The sequence below is a fragment of the Phyllobates terribilis genome, unplaced genomic scaffold (genome assembly GCF_046119375.1).
Source record: "Phyllobates terribilis strain yellow unplaced genomic scaffold, ASM4611937v1 Scaffold_13__5_contigs__length_258822181, whole genome shotgun sequence".
Lineage (NCBI taxonomy): Eukaryota > Metazoa > Chordata > Amphibia > Anura > Dendrobatidae > Phyllobates > Phyllobates terribilis.
The window spans coordinates 140,137,016-140,147,726 of record NW_027362773.1 but is presented as its reverse complement, the minus strand read 5'-3'; positions in this window follow the sequence as shown (position 1 = coordinate 140,147,726).

The window sequence follows — 10,711 nt, the reverse complement described above, 5'->3', positions numbered from 1 at the left end:
GCTGATCCGGCTACCTCCCTTATGAGGAGTCACTATGTAAGGATGTATTCACACTATGCGATTGTACTGTTTTTTTTGTTTTTTTTTTATATATACAGTGCTGGCCAAAAGTATTGGCACCCCTGCAATTCTGTCAGATAATACTCAGTTTCTTCCTGAAAATTTTTGCAATCACAAATTCTTTGGTATTATTATCTTCATTTAATTTGCTTGCAAGGAAAAAACACAAAAGAGAATGAAGCAAAAATGAAATCATTGATCATTTCACACAAAACTCCAAAAAAGGGCCGGACAAAAGTATTGGCACCCTCAGTCTAATACTTGGTTGCACAACCTTTAGCCTAAATAACTGCGAACAACCGCTTCAGGTAACCATCAATGAGTTTCTTACAATGCTCTGCTGGAATTGTAGACCATTCTTCTTTGGCAAACTGCTCCAGGTCCCTAATATTTGAAGGGTGCCTTCTCCAAACTGCCATTTTGAGATCTCTCCACAGGTGTTCTATGGGATTCAGGTCTGGACTCATTGCTGGCCACCTTAGAAGTCTCCAGTGCTTTCTCTAAAACCATTTTATAGTGCTTTTGGAAGTGTGTTTTGGGTAATTGTCCTGCTAGAAGACCCATGATCTCTGAGGGAGACCCAGCTTTCTCACACTGGGCCCTACATTATGCTGCAAAATTTCTTGGTAGTCTTCAGACTTCATAATGCCATGCACACGGTCAAGCAATCCAGTGCCAGAGGCAGCAAAGCAACCCCAAAACATCAGGGAACCTCCGCCATGTTTGACTGTAGGGACTGTGTTCTTTTCTTTGAATGCCTCTTTTTTTTTTCCTGTACACTCTATGTTGATGCTTTTTCCCAAAAAGCTCTTCTTTTGTCTCATCTGACCAGAGAACATTCTTCCAAAATGTTTTAGGCTTTCTCAGGTAAGTTTTGGCAAACTACAGCCTGGCTTTTTTATGTCTCGGGGTAAGAAGTGGGGTCTTCCTGGGTATCCTACCATACAGTCCCTTTTCATTCAGACACCGACGGATAGTACGGGTTGACACTGTTGCACCCTCGGACTGCAGGGCAGCTTGAACTCGTTTGGATGTTAGTCGAGGTTCTTTATCCACCATCCGCACAATCTTGCGTTGAAATTTCTCGTCAATTTTTCTCTTCCGTCCACATCTAGGGAGGTTAGCCACAGTGCCATGGGCTTTAAACTTCTTGATGACACTGCGCACGGAAGACACACGAACATTCAGGTCTTTGGAGATGGACTTGTAGCCTTGATATTGCTCATGCTTCCTCACAATTTGGTTTCTCAAGTCCTCAGACAGTTCTTTGGTCTTCTTTCTTTTCTCCATGCTCAATGTGGTACACACAAGGACACAGGACAGAGGTTGAGTCAACTTTAATCCATGTTAACTGGCTGCAAGTGTGATTTAGTTATTGCCAACACCTGTTAGGTGCCACAGGTAAGTTACAGGTGCTGTTAATTACACGAATTAGAGAAGCATCACATGATTTTTCAAAGGGTGCCAATACTTTTGTCCACCCCCTTTTTTAGGTTTGGTGTGGAATTATATCCAATTTGGCTTTAGGACAATTCTTTTTGTGTTTTTTTCATTGAAGACAAATTAAATGAAGAGAATAATGCCAAAGAATTTGTGATTGCAATCATTTTCAGGAAGAAACTGAGTATTATCTGACAGAATTGCAGGGGTGCCAATACTTTTGGCCAGCACTGTATATATAAGAACACATAGTGAATATTATTCTGGAATGAAATTTATTAAGAGGTGCCTCTTATTCCTGCGCTCTCTTCATCAGTACTAACCTGCAAAATGCCAGTCTTGATGAATCGTGGTCATAATGTTTTCTTGCAATTTTTTTTACCATGATTTTGAAAAAAAAAACACTGCCCAAAAAGCAGCTCGAGCGCTGTGTGTGAACATACCCAAAATGTTTTAGGTTACCGGTCACCCTAATAACGATGCTGCTTATGAGAATGTATTCTGTGCCACTTTTCCAAAAAATGTAATTGCATATTTCTAAATGTGAACTTTTAATTTCTACATATATTTGTATATAAAGATGATTTACTGGAAAGTGTTTTTTTTTCGTTTTCTGACCGAAATCTGATAGTTGCCTCATTTCATCATTAGCGTCTAAAGTGCATTAGGAAAGCACTGAGGGCAGCGCCACGCGGACCGGCGGCTACTGGGCGTTCCAAAAGTGTGCAGCTTCTCTCCTGAGCTAGTGACTTATTAAAGAAGTGAGAACAGGGGCAGGTAGGTCCTGGTGTCAGCTCCAAACTGTAAGGGTATGTGCACGCGCCATAATGAAGACCCTTCAGGAAAGATGCTGGCGACATTGTTCTGAAACCTTGTGCAGGCGTTTTTATTTATTTTTATTCCTTATGTAACAGTGTCGGCTTCCAAGCGAAAGCCACAAGAACAATGGGACCGGTCACTAGTGTGGAGCCACCCCCGTAGTGTTCGAGTTCGGTTCGGTTCGTCGAACACCGTTAAAACCAATGTCAGGCAAACAAAAACACATAGAAACACATAGAAAACACCTTCAAAGGTGTCCAAAAGCTGACAAACTGCTCAGAAGACACAACTAACACATGGAAAAGTGACAAGTACATATAGTCATGAGAAAAGAAAAGAGGTGGAGGAGTAAAAGGAGGGGGAGACACAGATATAGGCATGTCATGCCCTTCTAAAATCCAAAAAGTGAGAAGCCGACACGTTCAGTTCGCTCCTGCCCGTGCCACCTCCGTGTCGCCGGGTTTGTGCCAGAGCCGCGGTGAACCCTGACGGCCAGCCCCCCTCTCCCAATACTGGTGCCTGTCCGCTGGTGGGTCGAGCGAGCCCCCCTGTGGTGGAGGCAGCTCTAAGCTTTTTAATTTAAATTGTCTCTCTAATTTGAATGAATACACTTTAAATCCATTTACAAGGATCTATTGGAGGGCAAGCCTCATGCCAGCAGCCGCGTAATTCCAGCTCCAGTAGCGTCCACTAAAGCTGCTGCAGTTAAAAAGCTTTTATAAGGATCGAGCTCGGCTGTCCACCGCAAGGCATCCTACTGCCAGTCCCAGCCCCTATGCCTTGGGGTGCCTCCTGATGCTCTTCACTGAGTATCCCGTGGTCCCGAAGCATTTCCTTTGAAAAAATTAAGTGTCCAAACTACAGGTGGTGTAGCTTGCTTAACAGCCGGGATAATCCGCTGACTAGCAGACACTGCTACTAGGCACAAAGTATTTCCTGGGCTAGATGCAGTTAAAAATTTGTAATTAGATACTCTCGTTGGATGCTGAGAAAGCATTCCATAGAGTCTCCTGGCGCGCCATATATGATTCTCTTAAAAAGCTTGGGGTAGGGGTCTAGGGGACCCTTTTATAGCCAAAATCACGGCCCTGTATCGCAATACGTCACCTAGGCTGAAGATAAATGGAACTGTAGCACCCTGAGGGCTCGGTTGCTACAGAGGTATTGCACCTCACCCAGAGGTGTGATATCTCACTCTCAGGTAAGGATGGAGTGTGGATCAGGACCCGACACCTGCATGCATTACACCAGATTGCCGTGGGGCAGGGCGACCAATATGCCCCTGAGATGGGCACGACCGTCCCTGTCCCTGGCTGGAGTGGGGGGAGGGAACACTGAGGAAGGGGAACCCTGTAGTGCAGGAGCAGGGAGGAAGCAGTTCCTGGGTGCATTGAGAAGGGAGTATAAAAGGTGGGCACCATTTTAGTTCATTGCAGAGAAGTCTGAGCAGAAGTGGCAGGGAGCAGGGGCTCTGCATGAGCTCTGCTCCGGAGGCGGGCCTAGTAACAGAGGCCCAGGCCTGGAAGAGGGAGAAGGAAGGAAGAGGAGCGGAGAAGGCTCGAGGAACGAAGGGATCCCAGGGGTGCGGACGGGCGAGTCGCCACCGCACGCCCGAATCCACCTGCATGGAGGGGTCAGGCCAAAGGGGGAGACCGGTCTCCGAAACTAGTGGAGGCAGGAAACGACCCTCCGCTAGAAACCGGAGGCTGTGACATTTTATGTGGCGCAGCCCCTCGCTACACCCGCTAGGAGGGCAGCACATGGCGCCAGTTTCCCTGATCCTAAGTTTACCAAGAGGAGGCCCGAGGCAGCCGGACAGAAGGGTTGGTAAGAAAGGCCAGACAAAGGACACACAAAGGGGGTCCTGTGAAGCGCTCCAAAGTTATCTGGGAGTTGTCTGAGCCCCTCACCTGGTGAGCACAGTACGACGTGGGCAGCCGTTACCTGCAGACGTGGTCTGGATAATAAGAACTGTGAGTAAAGGCCCTGGACTGCATCACTGACTCCGTGTCGTTACTGCTGCTGCCCTGCACCATCACCCCCATCCTCCGCATACACTGCCCTGAGGCTATACTCCTCCCGTGGGGAGTTATGCTACGCTCTGCTGCACCCACAACACCAGCCTCAGCGGTCTGCCCTGCAGCGGCGGTTCACTCTGACCGCAATCCACGGGTGGCGTAGTCGGACATTTAAACATCAAAACCACATAAATAGTTCCGCCACTGGTTTGACCGCCCTGAGCCACGGAACCGGGTCGCCGCCACGAAGACTACAACCACCAGCATCCACCAAAAAGGGTCCGGCTCCGGGTGTCCCAAGGCCCAGGGGGTGCATCAGAACATTTTCATCACCTTTCACAATCACCAATGGGACAAGGCAGGGATGTCTTCTGTCCCCTCTCTTATACATCCTAGTGACGGAGCACCTGCTCTCATCAATTCGCCATAACCCCAATATTAGGTGGATTGAGGTGGGAGGCACCGAGTACAAGTGCTCTCTATTTGCTGATGATGTCCTAGTATATATCACTCAATCACATATATCCATCCATGCTGTTATGGCTGAAATAGATCACTTTGTTACATGGTCAAATTTTAAAATCAATGCAGCGAAGTCTGAGGCCCTCGATGTCTCCCTCCCCAAATCCATATAGGATTCCATCCAGTCCAACTTTCCCTTTGCCTGGCCCTCACAGGGTATCAAATACTTAGGAATTCCTATTCATAGAGACCTCTCCCATCTATGTTATCTTAATTTTGGGCCCTTTATTGAACAACTCCATACAGACCACGGTTGGCAAGTTAGAACTGTAAGATTCACTACGTGAACCACTGGTGTTTTGTGGAAAAGCACATGTACACCGCGTTCCAAATTATTATGCAAAAAGTGTTTAGGAGTGATAAGGGAAGAATTTGTTTGTTTGTCAGTTAAACTCATTGATGGTGATGTGTGTCAGGGCTCTTTATATCACTGTAAGCAATTGCAGACACCTGTGCTAATTAGTTTGGCAGGTGTGTCCAATGAAAGGCAAGACTACTTAAGAAGGCTCTCTCACATTATTAAGCAGCCTACATTTTCTGCCAAAATGGGAAAGAAAAAGGATGTGTCGGCTGCTGAGAAGCAACAAATTGTGGAGTGTTTAGGTCAAGGCATGACTACAATCAACATTGTGCGATGATCAGGATGAAGTGTCTTGGCAATCAAGAAGTATGTAGCTGATTCACAGTACACACGTGTGCGTGCTGATAAGGGCAAATTGAGGACTCTTTCCTACAGGCAATTACGTCAGGTTAAAAGAGCAGCGGCAAAAAAGCCTTGTCATAGCAGCAGACAAGTTTTTGAAGCTGCTGGTGCCTCCAACGTCCCCCGAACAACAAGATGCAGGGTCCTTCAGAGGTTTGCAGCTGTGCATATGCCATCCTGTCGACCTCCTCTATCCACTTCACACAAGCAGAAACGGCTCCAGTGGGCCAAACATTACATGAAGACTGATTTCAAAACTGTTTTGTTCACGGATGAGTGCCGTGCAACGCTCGATGGTCCAGATGGATGGAGTGGAGGATGGCTGGTTGATGGACACCCCACGCAAACACGGCTACAGCGCCAACAAGGAGGAGGTGGAGTAATGTTTTGGGCTGGAATCATGGGGAGAGAGATTGTCGGCCCCTTTAGGATCCCTGAAGGCGCTAAAGATGAACTCCATAATGTATGTGGATTTTCTCAAACAGCACTTCCTGCCATGGTTCAAGAAGAAGAACCATGTATTTCACAGCAAGATCATTTTTTTGCATGATAATGCACCATCTCATGCTGCACATAAAACATCTGCATCTCTGGCTGATATGGGCATAAAAGGGGACAAACTTATGGTGTGACCCCCATGCTCCCCTGACCTCTACCCCATTCAGAACCTCTGGAGCATCATCAAAAGGAGTGTCTATGGTGGCGGGAGGCAGTTCACATCTAAGCAACAGCTCTGGGAGGGTATTCTGTCCACATGCAAAACAATTGAAGCAGAAACCATCCAAAACCTGACAAATTCAATGGACGAGAGAGTTCAGAAGCTCCTTTCGAACAAGGGGTCCTATGTGAAAATGTAACATCACCTAGAATAAAGTTTTGAGTTGAAAACTGTTTGATTTCAGTTTCTAACAACCTGCTAATGCTTATAATTTCAAAAATGACCATTTTTTTGGTCTTTATTAAAATGAAAAGGTTGATCGAAAAGTTTGGGGGATCTAAGAGTGTGGCAACCCAGTAGTCATGATTACTTCGAATTCTGACAATATGAGGGTCATGTTGCAGGTAGTGCAGCAAGAAGGCACTTATGTGTCTTGCGCATCTCGGAGCCCCAAAATTATTTTCCGGGCTAGATGCAGCTACAAATTATTATTAATTTTAAATCTGGTGGAGCTTAGTATAGATGGCCTAATAGGATCAGTGCTGCACACTGCTACAAAGCCCAAATTATTTTCCAGTCAAGATACAGATAAACATGATTAGTAATTTGAAAGCTTAAAACGGTTGGTAGGGTGATTTTAACCAATCATCAAGCTTTTACTCTCCCCAGGATGACACAGGGGTAGAAAAGTCGTTTCGGATCCATGATTTGTTCATCTTTATGAACGTGAGTCTGTCTACATTATCAGTGGAGAGCCGCGTGCGCTTATCTGTCAGCACACCACCAGCAGCGCTGAACACACGTTCAGACAGAACGCTGGCTGCGGGGCATGACAAGATCTCCAAGGCGTAAGTGGCTAGCTCCGGCCATTTATCCAGATTGGAAGCCCAAAAAGAGCAAGGGTCCAGTGACATAGTCATGGCTTCAATGTTTACTTGGAGATACTCCTGTACCATCGTCTCTAGGCGTTGACTATGTGTCAGACTTCTTGTCTCCTGTGGCCTTGCAAAGGATGGGCTAAAAAAGTGGTGAAATGATTCCGCAAAATTGATGTTACCAGCAGATACTGTGTTTCTGTTACGGTTTGAGTGCTGAACACTTGACGGTCCCACGGTTGGCAAGTTGGAACTGTGAGATTCACTACGTGCACCACTGGTGTTTTGTGGAAAAGCACATGTAAGATTCTGCAACAGTCTCTGCTGATACTCCTGCATGCGTGCATCCCTTTCTATGGCAGGAATAATTTCTGCAAATTTACTTTTGTACCGGGGATCTAACAGTGTGGCAACCCAGTAGTCAGGATTATTTCTAATTCTCACAATTCGAGGGTCATGTTGCAGGTAGTGCAGCAAGAAGGCACTCATGTGTGTTGCGCATCCAGGAGCACCAAGTCCCTGTTGTGTTGGTGGCGAGGTAACAATCATGCTTCCTTCCTCTGTCCTCTCCCCCCAACCTCGCACAACAGAAATGTGATCAAGGTCTCCCTCATCTGATGAGTCTTCCATCAGTTCGTCCTCCACTTCTTCCTGGGCTCCTGCACCTTCCTCACTAGTTTGGCTGCTACCATGCGCCCTGGTAAAACCATCTCCCCCACCCTCACATGCCTGCCGCCTTGGTGCTGCCGACCGTCTGGACCTTGCAGATGTTAGCCCTTCCGCATACAACTCCTCCTCCTCTACTTCCTCCACCTCCTCTTGTGCCACCACCTGACTCCGAATTCTGTTTAACATGTGCTCCAGCATGTAAATCACCGGAATAGTCATGCTGATAATGGCATCGTCAGCACTAAACATCTTCGTCGCCATTTCAAAACTGTGCAGAAGGGTGCATAGGTCCCTGATCTGAGACCACTCCTCCAGCGTGATTTGCCCCACCTCCGGATCTCGTTGGCCCAGGCTATACGTCAGAACGTATTGCACCAGGGCTTGTCGGTGCTGCCACAGTCGCTGCAACATGTGCAGAGTTGAATTCCACCGGGTAGGCACATCGCATTTTAGCCGGTGAAGTGGCAGGCCCAACGACTTCTGTAGAGATGTAAGTCGCTGAGCTGCGGGATGCGAACGGCGGAAGTGAGCACACAGCGACCGTGCCCTCTGCAGAAGGCCATCTAGTCTGGGATAGTGGGCTAAAAATTGCTGGACAACCAGGTTCAACACGTGAGCCATACAAGGCACGTGTGTGACATTGCCCCGGCGAAGGGCCGCACCCAGGTTTGCAGCATTGTCGCACACGGCCTTCCCTGGTTTCAGGTCCAGTGGAGACAACCATTCATGAAATTGGTTCTCCAGAGCTGACCACAACTCCTCAGCTGTGTGACTCACATTTCCCAGACATTTCAAAGTAAAAACCGCCTGATGACGTTGAGCCCTACTGCCAGCATAGTAAGGAGGTGTGCAGGATCCCTTCTGCGCAGTTAGAAAGCTTGTGGCATGACCAGACAGGCTTTGGGTGCAGGTGGAAGACCGAGAGGAGGTTGAGGAGGCAGAAGCAGTGGAGGAACTTTGACATAAAGAGGATTGACGCACAACTCGTGGGGACGGCAAGACTTGGACAGCAGCCCCTTGTCCTGCTGTCACCATAGTTACCCAGTGCCCAGTCAGCGACATGTAACGCCCCTGTCCATGCCTACTCGTCCAAGTGTCTGTGGTGAAATGCACCCTGTCACACACAGAGTTTCTCAAAGAAGCGGTGATGTTGTGTGCGACATGCTGGTGGAGCGCAGGCACACCTTTCTTTGAGAAGTAGTGCCGAATGGGCATCTGGTACTGGGGCACTGCGACGGACATAAGGTCTCGAAAATCCTCTGTGTCCACCAGGCGGAAAGGCAGCATTTCTGTAGCCAAGAGCTTGCAGATGGTGAAATTCAACCTCTTAGCTTTCTCATGGCTAGGAGGAAATGGTCTTTTACTTGTCCACATCTGAGGGACCGAGGGCTGGCTATTGTGCTTAGACGGGGTTGATAAGGGTGTCCCCGGCAAACTGCCGCTCTGTGAGGAAGATGCAGGCGGACATGTTAGGTTGCCTTGATCCAAAGGTGGTGCTATCGATGTCGGACAGCGCTCAACACCAGCTGGTGTTACCACCTCCAAAGAAAATGATGACCTGCCAATCACGCTGGCTGTTGCGGGTAAAGAGGTGGCAGGTCTGCGCCCCAAAACAGGTGTGACTGCTGTCCCCCCAGTCACAGAGGATGAAGAGGCCGCGGATGCACAAGATATGGCAGACGGTGGTTGGCCCGGCCGGCTAGGCCGCATTGTAGCACACTGAGCTTCCCACTGCAACTTATGCTTCATGTCCATGTGCCGGTTCATGCATGAAGTACTCAAACTATGTATTTTTTGGCCTCTACTTAGCTTTTGCTGACAAATGTTACAGATAACACGAGTTGGGTCATCTTTATCGATCTGAAAAAATGCCCAGGCTATGCAAGGCTTAGCACCCATGCTACCTGAAGAGCCACCACGACTTGTGGTGAGAGGCAGAGTTGTGTTTGAGGATGCAGTTGTTGACGTGCTTCCAGTACTACGTCTCTGTCCAGGAAGGCGCAACCTGACCTCGTCGTCACTAGCATCTTCCTCCACCTCCTCTGCTGACCTCATCTCTTGGCTGACTGTGGGTTGACAGTAAGTGGGATCTCCAACCTCATCATCATCACCCTGTGCGTTATCACACCCGTCGTCCTCAGAGCCAACCTGTTCCTGCCCTGACAAAAAACTAAAGTTGTCGCTCCAATCAGGTATTTGAGTCTCATCATCGTCTTCCTCATTGTCTCCACCAACAGGAGTTACAGTTTGGGAATGAGGGTCTACATTATGGTCAGAACCTTCTGCGTCTGGTCCTGGATCCGATTCATAAAGATTCTGGGCATCAGTGCAGATCATTTCCTCGTCTGGATTCACAGAAGCGCTGGAGTCGACCTCTGATTCCCAGGCTATAGTATGAGTAAACAGCTCTGCAGACTCAACCATCTGTTCTACCTCATACTCAGACGGGCAGCTGGAGATTTGGGAGCTGTGAGGAAGCAAGTGCGATTGGGGTGACACCTTTGAGGACTGGAGTATTTGTGATGTTGAAGTTGATGTGGAGGAGAGCCCACTTAAAGGAACACTTGATATCCGTTGAAGCACCTGCTGTTTTTGTGCCTCATCTGGAATTTGTAGCGATTGGCGTGGCCGTAAGAAAGGGATCTTATCACATTGTCCGCTAAAAGAAGTAGACATTTTAGTTTGGCTGGAAGATGGTCTTTCTTCTGCAGATGTTACTGTTGCTTTAACACCTACCCCACGGACACAACCTTTTTTCCCCTTCCCAACACACCTATTCCCCTTTCCACCAGCAGCAGGCCTTTTTCCACTCATTTTGGTGGTTAACTAATTCACAACTCTGGAGTTGTTTGCACAAAAAAACAATGGATGGGAACCGAGCAGAGCTGAGTGGCCAAACTGTGGTATTAGGCCAAAACTATTGGCTGGGTTAGATGCAGAAAAAAAT